Source organism: Mixophyes fleayi, chromosome 3 (assembly GCF_038048845.1).
Source record: "Mixophyes fleayi isolate aMixFle1 chromosome 3, aMixFle1.hap1, whole genome shotgun sequence".
NCBI lineage: Eukaryota > Metazoa > Chordata > Amphibia > Anura > Limnodynastidae > Mixophyes > Mixophyes fleayi.
The window spans coordinates 6,983,168-7,007,421 of record NC_134404.1 but is presented as its reverse complement, the minus strand read 5'-3'; the positions used below and the strand labels follow the sequence as shown (position 1 = coordinate 7,007,421).

The window sequence follows — 24,254 nt, the reverse complement described above, 5'->3', positions numbered from 1 at the left end:
TATTATATTGTGGTGGCCAGTGGCCAGTCCTCTATGCAGTCCAGATACTATTTTTGGGTGTAATTCAGACCTGTTGAAGGTTTTCTATATATTATATTGTGGTGGCCAGTGGCCAGTCCTCTACGCAGTCCAGATACTATTTTTGGGTGTAATGCAGACCTGTTGAAGGTTTTCTATATATTATATTGTGGTGGCCAGTGGCCAGTCCTCTACGCAGTACAGATACTATTTTTGGGTGTAATGCAGACCTGTTGATGGGTTTTTAAATGTATTGTGGGGAACACTCCTCTACGCAGTCCACAAAGATACCTCGTTGCAAGGTTTTGTACTAAAAAAAAAAAATTATTGTGAGGTGTTAGGTGTTCAGAATAGCCTTTAAATTAGTGGAAATTATTGTTATTGGATGTTATTGAGGTTAATAATAGCGTAGGAGTGAAAATAAGCCCAAAAACTTAATTTTTGAACTTTTTATGCTTTTTTCAAAAAAAATCCGAATCCAAAACCTTAAATCCGAACCAAAACCTTTCGGCAGGTGTTTTGCAAAACAAATCCGAACCCAAAACATCGAGAAAATCCGGATCCAAAACACAAAACACGAGACCTCAAAAGTCGCCGGTGCACATCCCTACTTAATACCCCTTAAATGGAATACCCCTGATTACAAAGAAGGTCAGGTTTTGAATGTTATTCCTAATAAGGTACTATAAAAGTATAAGGTCATTGAAGCTGTATGTGACATTTAGACTTTATATGATTAGTGTGTTCTAAGGGGGAAGGAGTGTGAGGGGGACAGTGTGTGCAGAAAGGGGGACAGTGTGTGCAGAAAGGGGGACAGTGTGTGCAGAATGTGGGAAAGTGGGCGTTTTGAGCTGGTCAGTGTGTGTTTTAAAGGGAATATAGTGTAATGTGCAAGCTGTGCAAGAAAGAGCTGAAACTGTCTGCAACCATTGGGATAGATTTGGATTCGTCGAAGTTTTAGGATTAGAAAGTCCCTTAACAGGCTGCAATAACGTTCCTGCATCAGTGAAAAAGCTGGAAAACTGACATTACTTGTATAGAACAGTTATTAGGTCACTTATCTCCATTCCCCCCCTTTGTAGAACTGCAAAAGCACCAGCACAGCCTCTAACAGGGATTTACTAATTCTAAATGTCCCCACTTGTCAGAGTTCCTTCTGGGTCAAGTTTCACGAGGATGCTCATAAGGACGCTCTCTAAATAGCCTAATCATTGAGGGTTTGTAATGTTTGCACATTTTCAAAACAGGACCCCAACTTGACAGAAGACAGCTAAACAACAACAAAGCTGCAAGATCAGCAAGAACAGGTAAGAGAATATGTCTAAATTTATTTGCTGGAGAATACTCCTGAATTTTCTGTTATTGGTTTGAAGGGGGGGGGGCGCTACAGGTATATTAGCCTAGGGCGGCCAGAACCCTTAATCAGGCCCTGATCTGACCACAGACATCTCACCTACCTGCTGTGCAGCCAGACACAATGTGTATGTCCTATATAACCTGGTAACCCTTTACCTGCCTGCTGATCACAGGGAATCTCCTCTCTCTCAGTGAGCTGAGCTATGGAAAGTATCACCAGGATCAGGACTTGTCTCTCTATCAGTTGTCTGTGCCCTGCTCTTACATGTAGTGTGGTAAACCGTAATCACCATAATAGAGGCTCAGCAGCATGCAGTATGATTAACATTTAGCAAAAAATGACTAGTTTTCTTTATTAAAAAAGTTGAAATCAGGTTGAGTAACGTATATTTTGTATTTTGAGGTCATTTACTATTTCAAAAAAATTTGAATTTTAGAAATTATACAAAACAAAAAATAACTCCTTCGAGCCGGAATTGAACCAGCGACCTAAGGATTTCTGCACTTACTTCCACTACAGTCCTCCGCTCTACCAGCTGAGCTATCGAAGGGTTGATTTTTTGGAGTTGTTTTCATTGATATTGTGAAATCATAGGTCAAAATATAAAAATATTTAGGTGAAAAATATAAACATATGTAAACACATACATCAAAGTAAACTGAAGTTGAAAACCCCAGTTTAAAGGAACTTTGTTAATTAAATTTGTAAGGTAATAATCTTGTCACAATTTAGCACTTTATATTTACAGATCAGACTTTTGAATCTTACAGTCATCAGAAAGATTATTTTAGAAATGTCGCCTAATGTACAGAGATGGTGATCTGTGATATCCCTGAGTCCATGGATAATACCATGTATAAGTCAGCTGTGCAAGAGGTTGTAGTCGTGGCCGAGTGGTTAAGGCGATGGACTAGAAATCCATTGGGGTCTCCCCGCGCAGGTTCAAATCCTGCCGACTACGGTTTCATTTTTCTTTTTTCCGTATGACCAATCATCTGTAACAGAGTGTATATTTAGCCAGTAGGTGGCAGTGGTGTACAACAGATGATCCCTATGATGACTCAGGAAGGCAGACAGAGAAGGACAAGACACACAAGCATACTTGCCCACTCTCCTAGAATGTACAGGGCCAAAATGATGTGATGTGTGACGTCGACCCGCTCCCTGGACTCGCTCTTCACAAAAGTAGACAAGTATGGTGTAGTGTAGTTTTATTCACAATATTCATTCTGTCCCTATTACAGATCTGTGAACTCTCCAGGGAAATCCATTCAGAGAAGGAATCTATAACTCCAACAGTTCTGGGGGTTTTTTCAGAAAAATCCTAAATTCTCACTATAAAAATGTGTTGCTTATCAGATAGGAGCGCGGCCAAATCAGAATTGTAATCAAGTGCGGTTGTTCAAGTATTTTTCCCTCTAGACTATAAAAGTCACATGAGCAGCGTCCTCTCTACCTCGAACATCCCTGATGTCCTGTATTAAGGTGAATGTTTTGCTGTTTGCTTATTAACGGGGTTAGAATATGCTGCTTATTAATTCTAATAGCTGTAACTGTTATCTCATGGCATCCATGTATGTGTTATATGGAAAGTGTCACCAGGATCAGGACTTGTGTCTCTATCAGCTGTCTGTGCCCTGTTCTTACATGTAGTGTGGTAAACCGTAATCACCATAAGAAAGGCTCAGCAGCATGCGGTAATATTAACATGTAGCAGAAAAATGACTAGTTCTCTCCATTAAAATTTGAAATCAGGATGAGTAACGTATATTTTGCATTTTGAGGTAATTTACTATTTTAAAAAAATTAGACTTTTAGGAATTATTTGGGCAGGGACGGGAGAAGTGGCCTTTAGTGCCATAGTAGAGACATTTGGAGCGTATCGTCTCTCTCCCGAGGAAAGAGACAGGAGACGATCACAAGGAGACGATCACAACCTTGTGATCGTCTCCTGTCTCTTTCCTCGGGAGAGAGACGATATGCTCCTAATTGCAAAGGCTCCTCATCATCCGTGGAAACAGGAATCAGAGCAGATGGAGGAGAAGATGCCTCCTTTTCAGATTTTCGCTCTTTAATTCTCCTGTCAATTTAAATGGAGAGGTGCATCAGATCCTCCAGTGAGGTAGGAGGCGGATATTGCACCAAGGAGTCTTTAATTTGTTCCGACAGACCTAGACAAAACTGACTGCGTAAGGCAGGGTCATTCCATCCACTGTCAGGTGACCATCTACGAAATTCAGCACAGTATTCCTCTGCCGACCGCCGGCCTTGTTTCAAGGCCCGTAGATGAGCTTCAGCAAAGGCCATTCGATCCGGGTCGTCATACGGTAGACCTAATGTCTCTAAGAAAGCGTCTACTGACTGCATGGCAGGACTGGTCTGCGGCAAGGAAAAGGCCCAAGACTGGGTGTCACCCTTTGTTGCTCTGAACCGGAGGAGAGGGGTCTCAACCAGAAATAGAGCTTGCAGTTCTCCCTGAAATTCCGGAACAGGGATCTATTTCCGGAGAACCGATCCGGCAAATTCATCTTAGGTTCACAGGTAGAACTTGGATTGGGTTGTGAGGTTTTCGCAGCCTCTTCTTGAATGGACAAACGCTCAGACAATCCCTGGATCATTTGGTACAGGGACTCCACATGGCCCGCTAGGGCTTGCGCCGGAGACGCCGAAGTTCCGCTTCAATCCATCTCAAACTTCATCTCCGGAACGTCTGTTTTTGGCCGATTATAATATTAGGAACCCCTCTAGCTGGCACAACACAACCCAGAGTCTACTCTGCCAGTCAGGTGTTCACTGGAGCCCCTGATGTTGGGGACAGGCTGGGCTGCAGACTGACAGAGGGTCGTGAAGTGTGTACCGGCCGGGGATAACCCAGGCAAGCGGAGTTGAATCCAAGCAGAAGTAAGGGGCTGGCAGCAGACAACGGTACCAATAAACAAGCTGAGGTCAGGGGTCATGAGCAGGCAGGGAGGTTGGTATTCAAGCCAGAGGTCAGGGTCACGAGGTTCACAAGCAAAGTCCAAATCCAAGCCAAGGGTTATACATGGGTAAACAACAGCAAGTCTAATAGACAGGAACAAGGCAGAGAGTTGGCTAGCAGACAGGATACAGAAACTATAACCGGCAATGAGGCAGCAGACCTCATTGCCTTAAATACACAGCTGGCCCAATAAGAACTTACATGCACCCCTGCAGACTAATCAGCAATATAGCACCAGACCAATCAGGGCTAGTCCCTGATAGATGCACACAGATGCAGGCTAATGCATGTAACTTTCAGCCCCCTTTAATTAGCCCACAGGCTGTGTCCTTTTTTGCGCATGTGCCCGGCTTCCAACACCGCCGGGACGCAGCGCTATATGACAGGCGTCCGGCCGTTGTCTTGGCGACGGCCGGGTAGGAAGGGGAAATGACGTCCCGGTCGTAAAGGTAACGGCCGGGACGCCAGAGGGAGCCAATAGCGAGCCGCGGCGGCTGTGAGTACTGCCGCGGCTTGTGACACAGGACCAGGAGGACGGTATATAACCGCAACACGGAGGTGGACTGGGTGGAATAGACGGATAGAGTGTACCTCAAAGGAGGAAAACGAGAGGGAGGGTTCAGGGGGAAGAACCCAAAAAGAACAGCAGGAAGAGAGAAGTATGCTGATGCCACCACCTTGCTGTTCCCCAGGTCTGGGTGTGTGGGAGAAGGACAAGCCCCCAAAAGAGAGAGCAGCTGGAGAGGTAGTGTCCTCAGGGGATAGCCAGGTTTCAGTGATGGCAAGCAGGTTGAAGGATCTAGAGATAAAGAGATCATGGATAGAGGTCAATTTGTTACAGACTGGTCTGGCATTCCAGAGACCACAGGATAGTGGAAGAGAGGGAAGAGGAGAGATGTGGATGAGATTGTTGGGGTTGCTCGTCTGCAAGGGTGAGTATGATATGGAGAGAGCGGAATGACAGGAAGAGATGGTAGGAATTGGACAAGAAGCAAAAATAAGAGGGGATTTGTCAGCAGACAGGAGACGAGGGGCAGGGGAGCAAGAGGTAGGGGAGGAGTAGAGATGGGGCAGATAAGGGGGTTTATGAATGGGAGAGGCAGAAGGTAGGAGTGACTTGAGGGAGAAGATTACCTGGGGGGAAAGAAGGGAGGTGGTAGGTAGGAACAGACTGATGCTGAGAGAAGAGCAGCGAAGGGGACAAGAGGGAAAGGGTGTGAGTGGGGAAAGGGAGGAGAGAGGAAAAGATGGAAGAGGGGGCAGCGTGTTAGACCAGGGGTCCAGACGCACAGAAGAGAAGAGAGGAGTGAAATAGGGAGGGGGATGGGAAGTGAGAGGGGGGAGTGAGGAGGAGGAAGAATATGGAAAGGATTCTCTGCATCTTTTCAGTGCCTCTTAACCTGCACCCACCCTCTTGGGCACAGGCTTCCAGCTTGTACTGAATGTCAACCAGGCATCTGACTTGCCTTTCTCATTACTTTGTTACATTGCTTACCCACCTTTAGGTCATCTGAAATAATAGACAACCCCCAACATATGTAGAGATGACATTAACAGCATAGTATCCTAGAAATAATTAATTTGTTCTTTTCAACTACAATTTAATGAATTAAATTTACATAAACTATATAAAGATGTAAATGTAAAACATAAAACAAACATAATTACAAGGCCAAAAAGTCTGTGTGTGCCGAGCAATCACATTTTAAGCAAAACTTATTTTGGGGTTCTTGCAAATCCCGGGAGGGAAAAGGTGTATGGGAGCACAAGTCAGGGACAGGCACAGCTGTATGGGAGCACAAGTCCAGGGTGGGCACAGGTGAAAAGTCATAAATGAATAAAGCTAAGAGCTCTGCTACAAGTACAAATAAATCTTCAATTTCCCATACCGGGAGTTGAACCTGGGTCACCTGGGGGTAAATCAGGAATCCTAAACCTTTAGAACTTATGTGACCTGACAGTAGGATATTTGTGATAAGAACTGAACACAGATATGTCACCTACCTGCAATGCAACCAGACACCATGTGGGGAATTTATCAATGTGAGGGTTTGGCAGGGAGATCAAACCCACCGCACATCAAAGCATTTCCCCAGTGATATTAACATTCACACTGCTGGGGATGTGCCCCACAGGGGGGTCCTGATCTTACCTAGGGATACAACTTGTGCCACTGCTAAGCAGCATTGCCATTATCATGGTACATCTGGCCGATACCAAGTTAATAAATTAAATGTCTCCTGAATAAATCAAACTGCTGTGTCTCCTTCAGTCATAAAAAACAAATCATATACATGCCCCCTTTATAAATAAAAATAATAAGAGAACTATCTTTATTAATTAAAATAGTAATAGTCCACCCAGCAGTTTCAGCTAAATTTCAGTGGTTTGCTATTGATAAAATGACCCAAATCCTCACTTGACAAAACCCATCCCCTCCATAGTAATAGCTGAACACAGATCTCTCACCTACCTGCTGTGCAGACAGACACCAGGGGGTCTGAGTCATTAAGGAGAGCTAAGCAAAATCAAAAAGAAGCAAGTTTTCTCCTGGACAAACCATGTTACAATACAAGGGGTGCAAATTAGTTTATTATTTTGCACATAAGTAAAATTCTGGCTGTTTTTTCATGTAGCACACAATTACATGATAGCTTTAGTTTTACACTAAAATTTAAAGTTGATCTGGGACATGTTCTACCCCAACTATAATTCTGTCCCCATAATTTTAATTTACCTCCCCTCCAATGCATCATGGTTGTGCCCAGGTGCATACTTTTTTATGTTTTGCTTTCCATAATCACTCAGGCCCCCTGTGTATGTCCTATATAACCTGGTAACCCTTTACCTGCCTGCTGATCACAGGGAATCTCCTCTCTCTCTGAGCTATGGAAAGTATCACCAGGATCAGGACTGGTGTCTCTATCATCTGTCTGTGCCCTCTTCTTACATGTAGTGTGGTAAACCGTAATCACCATAATAGAGGCTCAGCAGAATGCAGTATGATTAACTTGTAGCAGAAAAATGACTAGTTCTCTCTATTAAAAAGTTGAAATCAGGATGAGTAATGTATATTTTTTATTTTGAGGTAATTTACTATTTTGAAAAAATTAGAATTTTAGTAATTGTAGTCGTGGCCGACTAGAAATCCATTGGGGTCTCCCCACGCAGGTTTAAATCCTGCCGATTCATTTTCTTTTTTTCCCTATGACCAATCATCTGTAACAGAGTGTATATTTAGCCAGTAGGTGGCAGTGGTGTACAACAGATGATCCCTATGTTGACTCAGGAAGGCAGACAGAGAATGACAAGACACACAAGCATACTTGCCCACTCCTAGAATGTACAGGCCAAAATTATGTGATTTGTGACGTTGACCCGCTCCCTGGACTCGCTCTTCACAAATGTGAGGGAAGAAGGAGCGCTCTGGTGCTCCTTCTGCCCCATATCGAGTGATGAAGTCCACTCCCTCATTCTCTCTTCTCCTCCTTCCACCTGCCAACTGGATCTCATCCCCTTTCACATCCTTCGCTCGCTTTCCCCCTCTGACTGCGCCCACCTTGCACACCTCTTCAATCTGTCTCTCTCTACTGGCAGTTTCCCCTCTTCCTTCAAACATGCCCTTATCTTCCCCATTCTTAAGAAACCTAAACTTGACCCCATCTCTCTAGCTAACTACCGCCCCATATCACTTATCCCCTTGTCCTCCAAACTACTTGAGCGGATTGTCTGCAACCGCCTCTCCACTCCACTCTCTGCTAACTCCCTACATGACCTCCTCCCTACCGCCCCCTCCATTCAAAGTCACTAATGAACCTCCCTGCTCATTCTCTTGGACCTCTCTGCGGCCTTTGACACCGTGGACCACCCCCTACTTCTGCAGACCCTTCTCTCTCTGGCACTGTCCTCACTTGGATCACCTTCTACCTTGCCAACCGCTCCTTCTCTGTTTCCACTCCTGACTCATGCTCTCTCCCCTGTGCCCTCCTCATTGGGGTCCCTCAGGGCTCTGTTCTCGGCCCTCTTCTTTTCTCACTGTACACCACCTACCTGGGTGAACTCATCTCTTCCTTTGGTCTCCAGTATCACCTCTATGCTGATGACATTCAAAATCTCCTCTCCTGACCTTCCCCCCCTCCTATCTCATGTTTCTGACTGCCTCTCCGCTATCTCCTCCTGGATGTCTTCGCGTTTTCTCAAAATTAACATTGCGAAAACTGAACTCATTGTTTTCCCTCCTTCTAAATCTTCTACCCACCGTGAACTTTCCATCACCATTAATAACACTACCATCTCTGCTGTTCACCAACCCTGCTGCCTGGGTGTCACCATGGACTCCTCCCTCTTTTGCCCCCCATATTCAATCTCTTGCCCACTCCTGTCGCTTCCAACTACAGAATATTGCCTGCATTTAGCCCTTCCTCTCTCAGGAGGCTGCTAAAAACCATCATCCATGCACTCAGTATTTCCCGTCTCGATTACTGCAACCTTCTCCTCATCGGCCTCCCCCACTCCCATCTTGCCCCTCTTCGTTCGTTCATTCTGTTCTTAACGTGGCTGCAAGACTTATCTTTCTCTCACGCTGCTCTTCCTCCCTTCTCTGGCTTGCCCTTCACTGGCTCCCTTTCCCCTTCCAAATCCTCTTTAAACTCCTCACTGTCACCTACAAGGCCCTCTCTCTTTCCACTGCCCCTTATATCTCTAACCTCCTCTCCATCCACACTCCCGCATGTTCCCTGCGTTCAGCCAATGACCGCCTCCTTTCCTCTGCACTGATCACCTCATCCCAATTCAAGACTTCTCCCGTGCTGCCCCCCTTCACTGGAACAATCTCCCTCCCTCCATCCGCCGGTCACCTAATCTTGGCTCTTTCAAACGGGCTCTCAAAACCCATCTGTGCCTTAAGGCTTACCAACCATCCACATAACCTTATCGTTCTCATCACCTCCCACTTTCCTGTCTCCTCTTGTATTTGAACCCCTCTACTGACTCCCCTTGTGACTGCTGTCCGTTTCCCCTCCCCTTAGTATGTAAGCTCTTATGAGCAGGGTCCTCTTCCCTTCTGTCTCAATACCATTTCTTCTTCTCCTACACCACTCTACTTGCTATGCTTGGAGATATTGAAGTCTTGGCTATATTTGTTCTACTCTGTACTGTCGTACCCTTGTATACTGTCTGTACAGTATATTTGTATTTTGTACGGCGTTGCGGACACCTTGTGGCGCCATGTAAGTAAGGAAGAATAATAATAATTATTATTACTTCTTTCTTTCTGCTACTGATTCTTCTCCCAATACAACCAAGCATCTGACTCGCCTTCCTCATTGCTTTGTTACATTGCTTACCTGCCTTTATGTCACCTGGAATAGTGACTGCTAGATCCCATTCCTCCTCAGTAGTTTCCATTATAGAGCCATTAATACTATATTTAGGCTTTAGATTTTTTTAGACCCAAGTGCAAGATTTTGCATATTTTGGCATTAAACTGTAGTTACCACTCTCTTGACCATTCCTCTAGTTCAGGGGTCGGCAACCCCCGGCACGCGAGTCAGCCGGCCCCCAGGTCACGTCCCGACATCCAGGGGGAACGCTGTTTTCGGGAACTCCGAGCTTCCGCCGCTAGTGTCTCTGGGGGAACAGGTAGTCTCCATTTGAACTGTAGTGCACGTGCGGTCATTTATTCAAGTACCGCAGCACTACATCCTCTACATACAGCCTCCTTCTACCTGTTTTTCTCCTCTTCGCCTCCCTTCTGACTCATCATTATTGAGTGCCTCTCTCGTGGTGCACTGTAAAAGAGGAGCCTGAAGTAAGTTAGATCTCCCATCTGCATTACAACTCTGCCTTTTCCTGCCTCCATTTTTCCCTCCCAATGTGTGCATCTGCCACCCACTTGCATGCTTCTGCCCCATGAGTGCCTCTGTCCCACCTGACCCATGTGTGCCTCTGTCTCCCCAGCCAATATATGCCTCTGTCCCTCCTGCCCCATGTGTGCCTCTGATCCTCCTGCCCCATGTGTGCCTCTGTCCCTCCTGCCCCATGTGTGCCTCTGTCCCTCCTGCCCCATGTGTGCCGGTGTCCCCCCTGCACCAAGTGTCACTGTGTCTCCCCTGCCCATATGTGCATCTGTCCTCCCTGCTCATGTGTGCCCAAACTGTTTGTACCTGTCTTACATTGTGGCTGCCTGTTCCTTTATCTCTCCCGCTTTGTGTGCATGCCTCCCTTGTCCCTCCCATCCCGTCCTATTATACAACACCTTCTACACCATTGTCTTCCACATCTCCTCTTTTCTCACCTTTGGTTCTGCTCTCCTGAATGTGGTAGGCAGCGTTGATAGCTGCTGATCTGAAGCGACGTAAAGGAACAAAGGCAAAACCGCATTCACCGCCACATAACTGAACCTGAAAGTTGTAACTTGAGGCTGGTGGGTAAGCAAAACTTTCCTTTAATAAATCGTGTGGGCTTTTTCTTCAGAGGGTTACCTCTGGGTATAATACTGCTATTGTTGGAGGTAACCCCTAAAGGTGGCTTTTGCACAGTGAAGCCTATTTAACACAAAATATCTGTCCTTTGCGTGTGTGTATATATATATATATATGCACACCTGGGCTTGACAAGGTTTTAGCCGGCACACTGACAGAAAAAGGTTGCCGACCCCTGCTCTAGTTTACCTAGATCATCAATCATTTGTATTATCCCTCCTGATGCGTCTACCCTGTTGCATATCTTTGTGTCATCTGTAAAAATACATACTTTCCTTCCATTACAATTTGCAATGTCTCCAATAAAGATATTAAAAAGCACTGGTCCAAGTACAGATCCTTGAGGTATTCTACTGGTAACCTTTCCCTCCTGTGAATGTACTACGTTTACTACAACTCTCTGTTTTCTATACTGCAACCAAAATCTTATCCATTCAACCAGCTTAGAATTCAATCTCAAACTGTTGAGTTTATTTAACAGTCTGCAATGTGGGACAGTATCAAAAGCCTTTCTGAAATCTATATAAGCTACATCTACAGCCCCTCCTTGATCAATTTCATTAGTCACTCAGTCAAAAAAGTCAATAAGATTTGTTTGACATCTCCCCCCCAGTAAATCCATGCAGTTTGGGCTCTTGTTAAATTGATGGATTTGAGATATTCTGCAACTCTTTATTTTAAGAGTGTTTCCATCTCTTTCCCTACTACTGATGTAAGGTTCACTTAGTTGCTCGTCTCTTCCTTGCTTCCACTTTTGTGCATTGGGGCTACCTGCGCCCTATTCCAGAATTACTGTAGCTAGTGACTGGTTGAATAATTCTGTTAATGGTGTTACCAGCACCCTTTAAACTCTTTTAGAATCCGTGGATGGATCCCAACTGGCCCCATTGATTTATCCACTTTCAGTTTTCAAAGATGTGTTAGGACTGTTTGCTCTGTAAATGTACTTGTAACTTAACTGTGGTCCCTTCCCCTCTTTATATTTAAGTGGTTTTGCATTGATATGATCACCCAGAACTAAGCCAAAAATTGTCATTTGACAACCCTCCCTCCCACACACAGTAACAGCTGACCACAGACATCTCACCTACCTGCCGAGCAGCCAGACACCATGTGTATGTCCTATATAACCTAGTAACCCTTTACCTGCCTGCTGATCACAGGGAATCTCCTTTCTCTCAGTGAGCTGAGCTCTTTAAAGTATTACCAGGATCAGGACTTGTGTCTATCAGTTGTCTATGCCCTGTTCTTACATGTAGCGTGGTAAACCGTAATCACCATAAGACAAGCTCAGCAGCATGCAGTATGTTGTGGTATATAGTGTCGATGGAGTATATCACAATAATATATAATAATAATAATAATAATAATAATAATAATAATAATAATAATCACAAGCCTTTTAAACTATAAGGTTTTAAACTTTAATAAGACATGGGATTCATGGTACACATTTTATCACATTCAATTACCTAGTACTAGATGAGCCACTTTCTCATTTCTTGACATTTAAGTATTTTTCTCTTTTCTTCTTTCTCCCAAAGTATTGTCTCTTTTACCCTCTTGGGTGGTAGCGGTGCAGATCACTCCACCCTAGATGGACATACATCTTGTCTTCCCTTACCACCCCCTTTTCCTTCCCTGGTTCCTTCCCCTTTTCTACATTTATACAGAAAAATCCAACAACATTGTATTTTTCCCAGCCTGGATTCCAGGATTAGATTCAGATCCAGACATTACCTGTCAGACGCCAGATTACTGTATTTCAGTATTGTATCAGTCCCTCACAAACACAGTGTAACAGCAACATATATGATGTATTGTAAGTGCTGGCCCAGTGAACGCACATAGGGACTATTAATCTTTTTTTTTTTGTGTACTGCAATCGTTCCATTTATTGCCTCTTTTCTTGATCGAAATGGTTTTTTTTGTTTTTGTTTTTTTTTTAAATTCTATTTTTTTTGAAAATGAGTGAGCGTTTACATATGTGTACAGCAGTTTAAATATAATTGAGTATCATAATACGTACCGCTATAGGTAGGTAGCAACGCCTGTAAATTACACTTAGACTTTTAATATCTGGTTCTACGTACATAGCTGTAAACAAAGCTACCGAATACAACAAAAGATGTGTAGTTGCCAAACTACTTTTTTGGATGGGAGATAGAAGAAAGGGGAAGAAGGGGGAGGAGGGGGAGGAGGGGAGGGTGAGGAGTACGAGACTTGGGCTTCATTTATTCCATTGGGTGTACAGTGCTGTTTCCTTAAATGTCATCCACTCAAACCAGAGTAGGTAGTATACTCTATATTAATCACCTGAGGAGTAAATCAGGTCATCCATTGACATATAAACATCTAAACGGTCAAACCATTTTTTGATGGAAGGGGTCTCCAGTGCACCGGTATCACAGCCTTTGCTACATTGCTGAGGTATTTCCCAGTTGATTTTTAATACTGTGAAATGGGCATTTTGGTATTGTTAAGTAACCAGCATGCTGGACAATTTGGTAGGGTAGTTCCCACTATCGCATTGGAGATATATGGAGTATAACCGTGTCCTAGAAGGGCCTGAGAGACGCGCATGTCCAACAAATATGTAATGTCGTACCTGGCGCTAAGTTCCCATTCCCAATCACTAGTGAATTTAGGTAAATTGTGGAAGAAGTGTTCGATCAGAATCCTATAGATGGTAGACAAGGTATATTGTGGATGCTGAGAAGTCGTACTTAGTGACTCAAATTGTGTGAGTGTCCGTCCTGCCATCTCATGTATCACAGGGGAGCCAATGAAATGTCTTAGCTGTAAATGTCTCCATATATTTGTGGTGGGTATGTCCCATTTCGACTGTAGGTCTGCAAGAGGCAGACTACCTGATGCATCCACCAACTGGCTTCCCCAGGCAACTCCTGCCTGTATCCAATTATGGAAAGCCTGTTTGGAGAGGTTAGGGGGGAAGTCTGGGTTTTCGAAAAGTGGGGCCAAGGGTGAGTATTGTGTTGAAATGTGTGGGATAGTTCGCAGTTTAGACCATTTCGTCAGGGTGGGAGAGATAGCCGGGCGTTTGGTGGCAGGGACCGATGATTGCCACGAAGTGAGGTTTATTTGTGTTTGTAGTGTGTATCCTTCAATCCAAAATCACTGTTTATCGGATCCCCATCTCATCCAATCTAGGACCCTATTCAACATGACTGCATCGTAGTACATGGGGAAATGCGGCAGTTGTTAACCTCAAGTATGTTTGCGCTTGTAGAGTATGTCATGCTTGTAGCGGGGTCTTCAACCTCTCCAGACAAAATGTCGCATTGCCCCATGTAAATCATTGAACCAAGGGGTGGTAATATGAATCGGGAGTGTGTGTAGCAGTTAAAGGACCCTAGGGAGTATATTAATTTTTACTATATTAACTCTACCTATCAGATAAAATCCTCCGGGAGCCAGTCTCTTGGATCATTTTGAATGGTCGCAGCGATGGGTAGAATGTTATCCATGAAGATCTTTGAGGTATCTCTGTTTATGAACAGCATCAATGAATAACGGCTATCCCATACTTTGACCAATCATAGTGATGACGCTCTGTATCCAATAGAAGCTGACAGGTAGCATATTGCAGCTCTGTAAGGAGCAGACCATCGTCATACATGTTGTTATTCCAATGGATTGAAAGATAGAAGAAAGAAAAGGATCCTAATGGATTTATGTGAGCAATAAAAGTGTAAACAAGTGTATGTGGGCAGAGTCTTTTTTATTAAAGAACTTTGCCTTTGTGTGTATTTCACTGTATTATGTTTTACAGGTACAGTAGAGAATGATCTGGCAGCCATATGCATGCTGGCACATGTAGTTCTACAAGAGCCAGCAAAGCCAAGTAGTTCAGGCTTGCTGGGACCAGTAGTGCAGAAGAAAAAAAATCATTATATAAATAAACTCTTTACTGACCCACATCCACCGTTCCAGGGATTCTGCCCTAGTGCCCTCAGTAATAGGCTCCTTTCCTAAAGGTGAGGAGGGGGGCAGGGGCACATTTTTTTGCAGGCCCAATTTCCTCAAGCTGAACAGGCCGGGATGGTTGATATTAAGGGAAGGGACCCCATGCATGTTATAGTTTCATAAGCCCAGTCTGTTATAGCCCAGTGCTCATAACTGCTTTTGGCCACCTCCCCCGTCGCCAAGAGCAATAAAAAAGTCCAGACTGATTCACAGGCAGAATATGTGATTGGTTAAAGGGGCCCTGACAACCTATGTGTAAATATTGTATAAAAAAAGGCATTTGAGCCCCATGTAAGGTTTGCACATTCTTGTATGCCAGCTGGGTGTATCATTGCTGCCTCACAGCTATTCCTATAAGATTCTGCATGACGTCTATTATGTGCTGACTTCCTGTGTCCTATTATTATTATCTTTAATTTATAAGGCACCACAAAGGGTCCGCAGCACCGTACATAACATATACAGAAAACAGTGACCCATGACACAACATGATACAGAAAGAACAAAAAATGAAGAGCAAAAATATATACACACACACAGGTAACATGGCAATGCAAATCAAATTATTTCTGGAACAATGAGTGAAAGTGATGGTAGAAATCAGCGAGAAGTAGGCCAAAGCTTAAGAAAACAGGGCTAGGGAAGCAGCCAAGAGGTACAGGGGGTGATGGGATAGTAGAAGGAGCACACAAAGAAAGAGGGCCCTGCTCCTGAGAGCTTACATACTAAAGGAAAGGGGGAGACACAAATAGGATGGTACTAACTGGGGGAGAGAGCCGGGACAAGGGAGTTAGGAGGAGGACTGATAGACTTAAATAAAGAAATGAGTCTTAAGGGCACGCTTGAAGCCTTTGAGAGTAGATGCTACCCTGATGGAACGTGGAAGATCATTCCACAGCAGGGGAGCAGCCCAGGCAAAGTCCTGGAGACGGGATTGAGAAGAGGTGATCAGTGAAGTAGTGACGCGACGGTCACAGGCAAATCGGAGCGGGGGGCTAGAAGTGTAGGTAGAGATGAGATTGGAGATGTAGGGAGGGGAGGATTGATTAAGAGCTTTGAAGGTGAGGGCGAGGAGTTTAAATTTAATAATGGACTTAAGAGGGTCAAGGTAAGAGTCAGGGAGGCCAGAGAGAAGGGGGTTACAGTAGTCAAGGCAAGATATTACAAGTGAGTGAACAAGGGTTTTCGCAGCTTCCGTTGTGAGAAAGGGACGTATCTTGGATATATTCCGAAGGTGGAAGTAGCAGTATTTTGAAAGGGACAGATTGTGAGGCTTGATGGAGAGGGAGGAATCAAGGATGACCCTAAGGCATCTGACTTGAGGGACAGAAACGAGGGTAGTGTTATTAACAGAAATAGAAAGGGGGGAGGTGGGAGAGTCCTGGAAGGGGGGAAGTTCAGTCTTGGAAATATTGAATTTAAGGAAGTGTTGGGACATCCAAGATGAGATGGCCAAGAGACAGCAGGAGACACGAGACAGAAGGGAAGGGGAGAGGTCAGGGGATGAAAAATAAACTTTGGTATCATCAGCAGAGAGTTGGTACTGGAGGCCAAAGGAGCAGATGAAGACACCAAGGGAGGAGGTGTAGAGGGAGAAAAGCAGGGGGCCAAGAACGGAACCTTGAGGAACGCCAACAGGTAAGGGAAGAGGGGGGATGTGGTGTCATGTGTAGAGACTGAGAAGGAGCGTTTGGTGAGGTAAGAGGAAAACCAGGAGAGGACAGTGTTACAGAGGCCTATAGATTTAAGAGTTTGCAAAAGGAGTACGTGGCCAACGGTTTCGAAGATATCAGAGAAGATAAGAAGGGAGTAGTGTCTTTTGTATATTGCGAAGAGAAGGTCATTAGTCACCTTATTGAGGGTAGTTTCAGTGGAGTGAAGGGGGCGGAAACTGGATTGGAGCGCTCTGATCTAAAAAGTGGATATACCTGTGTCTGTTCATGATTGGAGGGGAGCTTCTATATGACGATAGTATCTTGTTACTGGAGGAACATGAGAAGTATTTGAGATGATCTTTTATATAACATAAGGTCCAGAGTAATATGTAATAAATAGCTTTTTCCAGGGCATTTCATGGTGATTTTAGAGTAAGTGAGCTCTTAGCTATCTCCAGAGCTTACATAGGTTCAGCCTTGTTGGCGAAACACACGTTAGTTTCTAATACACATGTTTCAATTGAGATTTTCCACTCTAAGGCGGACCAATATAATAAAGGACAGTGGATTACCTTGCCCGCTAACAATGATATAACGATATGTCTGGTGACCTTGTGTGTTAAATTGGCAGATATTCATCCCAGAGAAGGTGAGGCATGGTTGTTTCACATTGGCGGATCAACACTTTCAAAATTGAAGTTTAATGACACCTTTTAAACTGCGGTGCAAAAAATTGGTTTAGACCCAAACTTTTATGGGAACCACCGTTTTCGGATTGGGGCAGCTACGGCTGCAGCTGTAGGAGGTGCCTCTGTCCCTGATATTAAATGTTTGGGTCGCTGGAAATCAGATTCCTATAAAAGTATATTAGACCGCATTTATAAATGTTATTGTTTCTTCTTCCTTTTACCCTCTGCCAATCCCCCCCATCCCCTCCTCTTTCTCTTCCTACTTTCCTCCCTCCCGCCACCGGCAATTCAGGGGGCGAAAGCTGCTTGTCACCTTAGTAAAGGTGTGAAGGGATTTTCCCATTTTTCCTACGGATACCGGCCTGATTAGTAGTGAGCCTCCGGGGTTTTATGTTTTTTTTTACCTTCACTTGCATTACCGTTCCTACCCCTCCCATTTTCCTGGTGTTAAACCTGTTCAGGTTGGTACCTTATTCTTTCTGTGTTCTAGTTAATTGGTGTTAAACCATGGTAGGTTGGTACCTTATCTCAAGTTGGTAAATCATTAAATGGTTGCCCCCTCTCACTCCGTGTTATGGTGTGTAAACCGCATGTGGTTGGTCCTAATTTAAATATCCCTGTAGCGGCAGTAAACCTTTATAGGTTGGCAGTTTACCAGTTAAACCTTTTCAGGTTGATATCCCACTCCTCATTAATTAAACCTTGACAGGTTGGAATCCTAACACTCACCAGCTAAACCTTTACAGGTTGGAATCCCACTCTTCATTACTTAAACACTTACAGGTTGGAATCCCACTCCTCACCAGTTAAACCTTTACAGGTTGTAATTCCCCATCACTAATTAAATCATTATAGGTTGGAATTACCACGCTACCCTTACTTCCCCTTACTAGTTGGAAAGTTATTAACTTTAATTGGCTAGATTTCCCTTCAACTACACTCACTCCGTTGTCTAGTAATAAACTATATTGGTTGGTCCCTATTTCCTTTATTCATTAATGCTCGAGTGAACCTTTACAGGTAGAATGCCCCTCCCCCCTCCCTCTTCAATAGCTACACTATGATAAACTTTAATTTGTTGGTTCCCCTTCCCATCAATAAACTTGCATAGGTTGTACCCTCACTCATAAGGCAGCTATTAAAACAACCCCTATGATTGGGGTATGTTTGGTGGAGTGGCACAGTAATATGATCTATTAAGTGACATATGCTTATGACAGCGGTATGCATGGGTCCAGGGGCTATCCCATAGAAAATTAGGTATTAAGTCGACCCTTATATTTAGGGGCCTGTTTGGTCGTCATTCATTTAACAGAAGTGACAATATTCCTCTATAGATCCTTGAAATGATCAATTCTCTCTGTCTCCAGTTATAGGACAGAAGATGCAGATTTGGATAATAAGCCATTTATTTGTTTATTGGGCTTCTAAACATCAGTTGGGAAGTGACGGGTCAAATTTTCCCTGCCCGGTTTATATTAGGTGGATTGGGAAGAGGGGTTTAGGTTGGCCATCCCTTTTACCTTTGCTAGAGGACAAAATGGTAAAGTCGCAGCCTCCTGACATTCTAGTTTTACACATGGGCGGTAGCGATGTTGGTAAAACTAAATCTTTGGCCTTGATTATTAACATCAGAGAAGATTTGCGTGCTATACATGCACGGTGGCCAACGGTAATTTTATGTTGGTCTAATATAGTTCATCGTCTGTCTTGGAGGTTTCCCATCCAGCCTTCCATTTTGACTAAATTGTTAAGAAAAATAAATAGTGTCACGGGACGGGTGGTTAGAAAGTTAGGTGGTATTGATATTTTCCAAACATCCAATAAGACAGACAAAACACACTTATTTTGACCTGATGGTGTTCACTTGAATAAAGAGGGTCTAGTTTGGTTTATTCGTTAGATTTATGAGCAATTAGGTTCGCTAATCAGATTTCATGGTGACGGGCTGGGAACCCGTTAAAGGGTACCAGCTTTGGTAGGAGAGTAGTGCAGGCAGCGACTAATCACAACGGTGCCTATGCTATTTGGCCACACGTCAGTGCCCCTTTCGAAGTAACATCACTCTTGATCCTTCTGCGTGGAGGATCCCTTGACGTGCTTGGAGTGGCCATCAATGTCGAGTCCAGGAGGGAGCAGTCACGCTGACGCCTGTTTTAGCACCGGCCAATGTTAAGGGATTATTCCTTGGTTTAGTTTTAATGCCATCTTGGCATTGCACTATTTTGGTTAAATGATTGGTTGTTAGCTGACTGCGTTTTGCTCTCGCCACCATCATTCGTAATTTTCAATTATTTTGTTATTAATAAAACTGCGACCTTTTTCCAAAAGTCAATACGTGTCCGTGTGTTTATTGGGTTTATTAAAGTTACACTTATAGAGTACGAAGGTTGGTAAGGTGCGTGAAGGAAAAGACATTTACCATATGCATTTTATAAGAAAAACACAATGCAACAGCTGTATAGATTAAGTTGCGCTTTTAATTATTGTGTACAAGGTACATAAGCAGCGGCTGCTGGGTGATGTGTAGAAGCTCTCCGGCCGTAGAGGATTAATGACGTGGCCTCCTGTGTTCCGTTTGAGAGATCATCAAGCTGTGTATATGAGAGACATTGAATGTACAGTGTTAGACAGTATCTGTGCAGAATCATCAAGGACATCAATACAAGTATATCTCATTTACTGTATCTCCTATCACAGCAATAATGTATCCTATAACTTATTTATTACCATAAGAGTTAATTAAATGAAAAAATGATAAGGATATTGCATGTATATAGTATACCTAAATTTTCCGTGCTGTGGGTATACATAGAAAATACTCTGTATGACCATTTTTGTGATTGCAGACCAGATGGATTACCCCTTTTAATTAAAAATAAATATATATATATATATATATATATATATATATATATATATATATAATATATAAATGCTTAGTGGCGTCTGTCTGTGTGTGTGTGTGTGTGTGTGTGTGGGAAAAAAAAACCAAGTTGCAGCACCACCTGCTGGGCGGAGTTATACACTGACCTACTAAATTCTTAGTGTGTGGGAAAAAAAATTCAGAAAGGGCTGAAATTTGGTAGGGCTCAAACTCATTTTCGTGAGGTAATTTTACCTCATGAACACACATGTGTAGAGGCGTGCGTTAGTGTGTGTGTGTGTGTGTGTGTGTGTGTGTGTGTGTGTGGAAAAAACTATTTTCTCAGAAAGTGCTCATCCAATTGACCTGAAATTTGGTATACTGACATTATTTGACAAAAAAATTAGAATAGTCAAGTCAGTTAACTTCCATTATCCCCCCTTCCCCCCGTGGGAGGGGTAGTAAAGGGTAAATTTACGAGTTGAGGGGTCAAACTCATTTTCGTGAGGTAATTTTACCTCATGAACACACATGTGTAGTATATTACTGTGCTACCCGCCTTCCTAACAACTTTGCAAACACCTACTATTACTACTCACGCCTTCCTAACAAGTCACCAAAAATTACTACTCACGCTCTACTGACAAGTCAGCAAAAATTACTACTCAGCGCTGTACTAATAAGTCCGCAAAATATAAACCACAATCCAACTTCTATAGCTCTCACTATCAAACAATAGCAAACAAATTCATTATCTTATTTTTATATTTTTATTCTTATTTAAATGGGGAGATCAAAAAAATACGCAAATGAACAAGAGAGGCGAAGAGCGAAAACTGCCCAAATGCGCAAATCAAGACAGAGTCAGCGTGAAGATATGCGAGAGCAGGAAAGAGAGGCAAATAGAATTGCAAAGAGACAGTTAAGAGAGAGTCAGAATGACCAGATGCGAGAGCAGGAAAGAGAGGCAAATAGAAATGCAATGAGACAGTTAAGAGAGAGTCAGAATGACCAGATGCGAGAGCAGGAAAGAGAGGCAAATAGAAATGCAAAGAGACAGTTAAGAGAGAGTCAGACTGAAGAGATGCGAGAGAAGGAAAGGCAGTCAAAAAGAGATGGAAGGAGACGATTAGCTGACGCTAAAAAGAAAAACTTAATGACAGATGCGTTAGTAACGCTCTTCCCCTGAGGAGGTCTGGGCTATGGCCCAAATGCATGACAAGAACCTTTTTAACACCTTAAGTAGCTTGATTTGACCAGAATGCATGAGTATCATGCACAGGTTAACTTGTATATATATATATATATATATATATATATATATATATATATATACATATATATATATCTTAAATAAGTCATAGTACTAAAGGAACATCAGGACTGTCCTCTATACATATAATGGCTTTATGTATGTGAAGGGTTTGTGTGTAAATGGTTTCAAAAGTAACAGAGTCATTTTATCAGGTGATCAGACAATATTAAAAGCATAGTGAGGGGTGAATCTAGAAGATTTATAGAATTGTCCTCATCTCATCATCTAATATTTTTCTTTTGCAGATTAATTGGCTCTATGGATTATTCATCACTCTTATATGTTGTGGGCCCAAGTTTATCAGAGACCTTATGGGGAAAAGTTTGAAATAAAGGCTCAGGATATAGAGAGTTTTGATGAAGGAAAATAGGTTTGAAGTCAGGTGATATAATACAAGCAATCTGATCATGAAAAGCAGATTTCCACCATCCTAAATCATTCTGACCCTACCTGGAGGTAATGATGTAGGAAAAATGAACTGATGCAGCTTTAGTGAGGACAGATATAGTCTACAGGGAGGTTTGGCTTAAAGATAAAAACAAATCAATAGACAGAAGTAGGATTAACATAAACTGAGCAATTACATTCTTTAGGCTTTTCTCACACAGACATGTGGATATGAGGGAGACCTTTCCTAAGAAATATGTTTGGCTTCATCAGAATTCACACAGATGCCGGGAACATCATGTGGTCAGTTTGACCACATATGACTATGAATGGAACTTGCGATTCTTTTAATCCATTTTCCATTGGAATTAAAACTAGAACTTTACTTAAGGGTTCTGAATTCTGGATTTGGATTGTGTTACAGTTTTAGCTTCGGGTTTGTAATCATTTTAGATGTTTGGAACATAAATCAGTTGGACACTGTCAAGCTTGTTCCTCTTGGTCTGGACCATATTGTACAATCTTGAATGCAAGTAATTGTTTGAACAAATATTGTGAGTTATTCTAATATCCTAGACACTAGACAATCTAGTAAGTGGTCACCAGGGGCCCTCCCATGGTGGGCGGTGAGCGGGGTAGGCAGGATGGGGGACGCTCCCATCCACCTGTCATCCCGCGCTGCCACTTGTCCGCCTGCATAGGAATAAGTATGCGGCTGAAAAAAATAAATCACCTGACTGTGCCGGCTTCCGGCAGCCTCCTCAACTCCTCTCTGCTCTGTTCCACTGAATGTTGGGTGTGACGTCATTATGCCCGACAACCAGGGCCGTAACTAGGGCTGTGCGACAGGGGCGACCGCCCAGGGCGCAACGCTGAAGGGGGACGCAATTTGGGAATATTTTAGGTTAATTTGGTTAAAATTGAGGGCTAGGGGGGCGGCATTTGTCTTTCTCGCCCAGGGCACTAGAATTCTAAGTTACGGCTCTGCCGACAACATATTCAGTGTGGACTTGCTGAGGAGCAGAGAGGAGCCATACATGATGGAGAAGAACAGAAGAGGATAAAAACAGAAAAAAGAAGAGAAGAAAGCAATAGGAAGTAAGGCAAAGTAGCAGAGGCACAATGGCAAACAGTGTGAGGGGAAATATGAGAAGGAGAGCAAAATTTTTATGGAGGGCACAGTGTGATTATGAAGGAGCACAGAGTAATGATGAGGGAGGGCACGGTGTGATGAATGTGTCAAAGATATTTTATGTTGGATGAAGACAATTTATTAATATGCAAATATTTATATTGTTCTGTCTTATTTTGGTATATCATTGATAATTGATGTGGTGTTGTTGTGTCGGTTGGAGCCTTTCATGTGAGCTGATGAAAAAGGATATGAACAGGAATGAAGGAGTTATTCAAAGAACATATGTTTCTAATCAAGAGATTTTTGAACAAAGACTTAAACAGAATTTCTTCAGAGTCTCCATTGCATCCTGTAGAGCCTGGATCAGGATACGCCTATATACCTTCTCAGCCAATTGTAATATGATATTTGTAAATTATAGTACATCCTACTTTGAAACAAAAACTACATGTCTGGTCTGTTGGGGGCCAGTTTTCAGTTTGAAAATGAGCTGATAATGTTATCACAGCGCTTGCTTATTCTTTTGTAAATAAACAATGATATAATTTTATTCTTAAAGTTTCTTTTGCTGAACGAATTATTTTATTACTTTATTAATTGGAGGCATTGCTGCTGAGATTACTCAACATGATTCGATTTGGACAAAGGACATTTGGATTTCTAATTTTGAAATACATGGTTGACGATTTTCTCTTTCATAAAGGAAGGTAAGTTATTGCCGATCCTTTTGAAGTAGAGAGAGATGTATACCATGGATTGCAAACTGGTTATCATGTGTTTTTTTCCAATGAGATTTGTGTTGCAGTAATGAGAACTTTTAGCTTACTTTTTTGTTCATAGTAGCTGTAATATAATTTGAAAGTAGGAGTTTAAAGTGTTACATTTTTCTGTCTGCTACTTTGCTAAACAGTACATCATATGTATTTCTGTTATTGTAATGTAGGCAATATAAAACTTTGCCTGAAGTACAGGGGAGGCTGCTTTGTGAACTGCTTATCTGAGTATGAGTGTGTTAATGAGTGTTGAGAAGATAAGAGATAAAATAAAGAGTTAATAAATCTACGTAGTCACTGAATACAGTGTTGAGATTGAGGCTATCTCTCAGAAGTGAGGCCTAATAGACTTTCTGGATAGTGTGACTGCGGGACCACTATCGATTGAATGCGCACTGCGGGACGCATTTTAACTTGAGAAATTTGGACTTATGTACTGCAGAGTCCAGTTCTTAAAATAAAATAAAAATAAAATAAAGATGAATATAAAATATAATGAGCGATTTATGTACTGTGGGGGATAAATCCTCAGTAAAATATGAGAAAGATTGTCCAAAGGTTTAGATAGAAAAATAAGTTTAATTTTGTAAAACTGCGGGGTTACAAACGT

At 42.8% G+C, this 24,254-nt stretch overlaps 1 long non-coding RNA gene and 2 other non-coding genes across 3 annotated transcripts in view; 1 reads left to right on the top strand and 2 right to left on the bottom strand.

Moving 5' to 3' along the window:
- Window positions 1–1,835: 1,835 nt before the first annotated feature.
- TRNAY-GUA (transfer RNA tyrosine (anticodon GUA)) lies at window positions 1,836–1,925 on the bottom strand. The gene is given in 2 exon segments: window positions 1,836–1,871; window positions 1,889–1,925. It is a non-coding gene; the product is annotated as a tRNA-Tyr (tRNA).
- A 329-nt stretch (window positions 1,926–2,254) lies between these two features.
- On the top strand, window positions 2,255–2,336 carry TRNAS-AGA (transfer RNA serine (anticodon AGA)). The gene has a single exon. It is a non-coding gene; the product is annotated as a tRNA-Ser (tRNA).
- Window positions 2,337–19,633: 17,297 nt separating this feature from the next.
- The window catches only part of LOC142142582 (uncharacterized), a 32,268-nt gene continuing 27,647 nt past the window's right edge, over window positions 19,634–24,254 (bottom strand). Inside the window, exon 3 of the long non-coding RNA XR_012689225.1 lies at window positions 19,634–19,762. This is a non-coding gene — a long non-coding RNA (uncharacterized LOC142142582). The remainder of the gene's footprint in view (window positions 19,763–24,254) is intronic.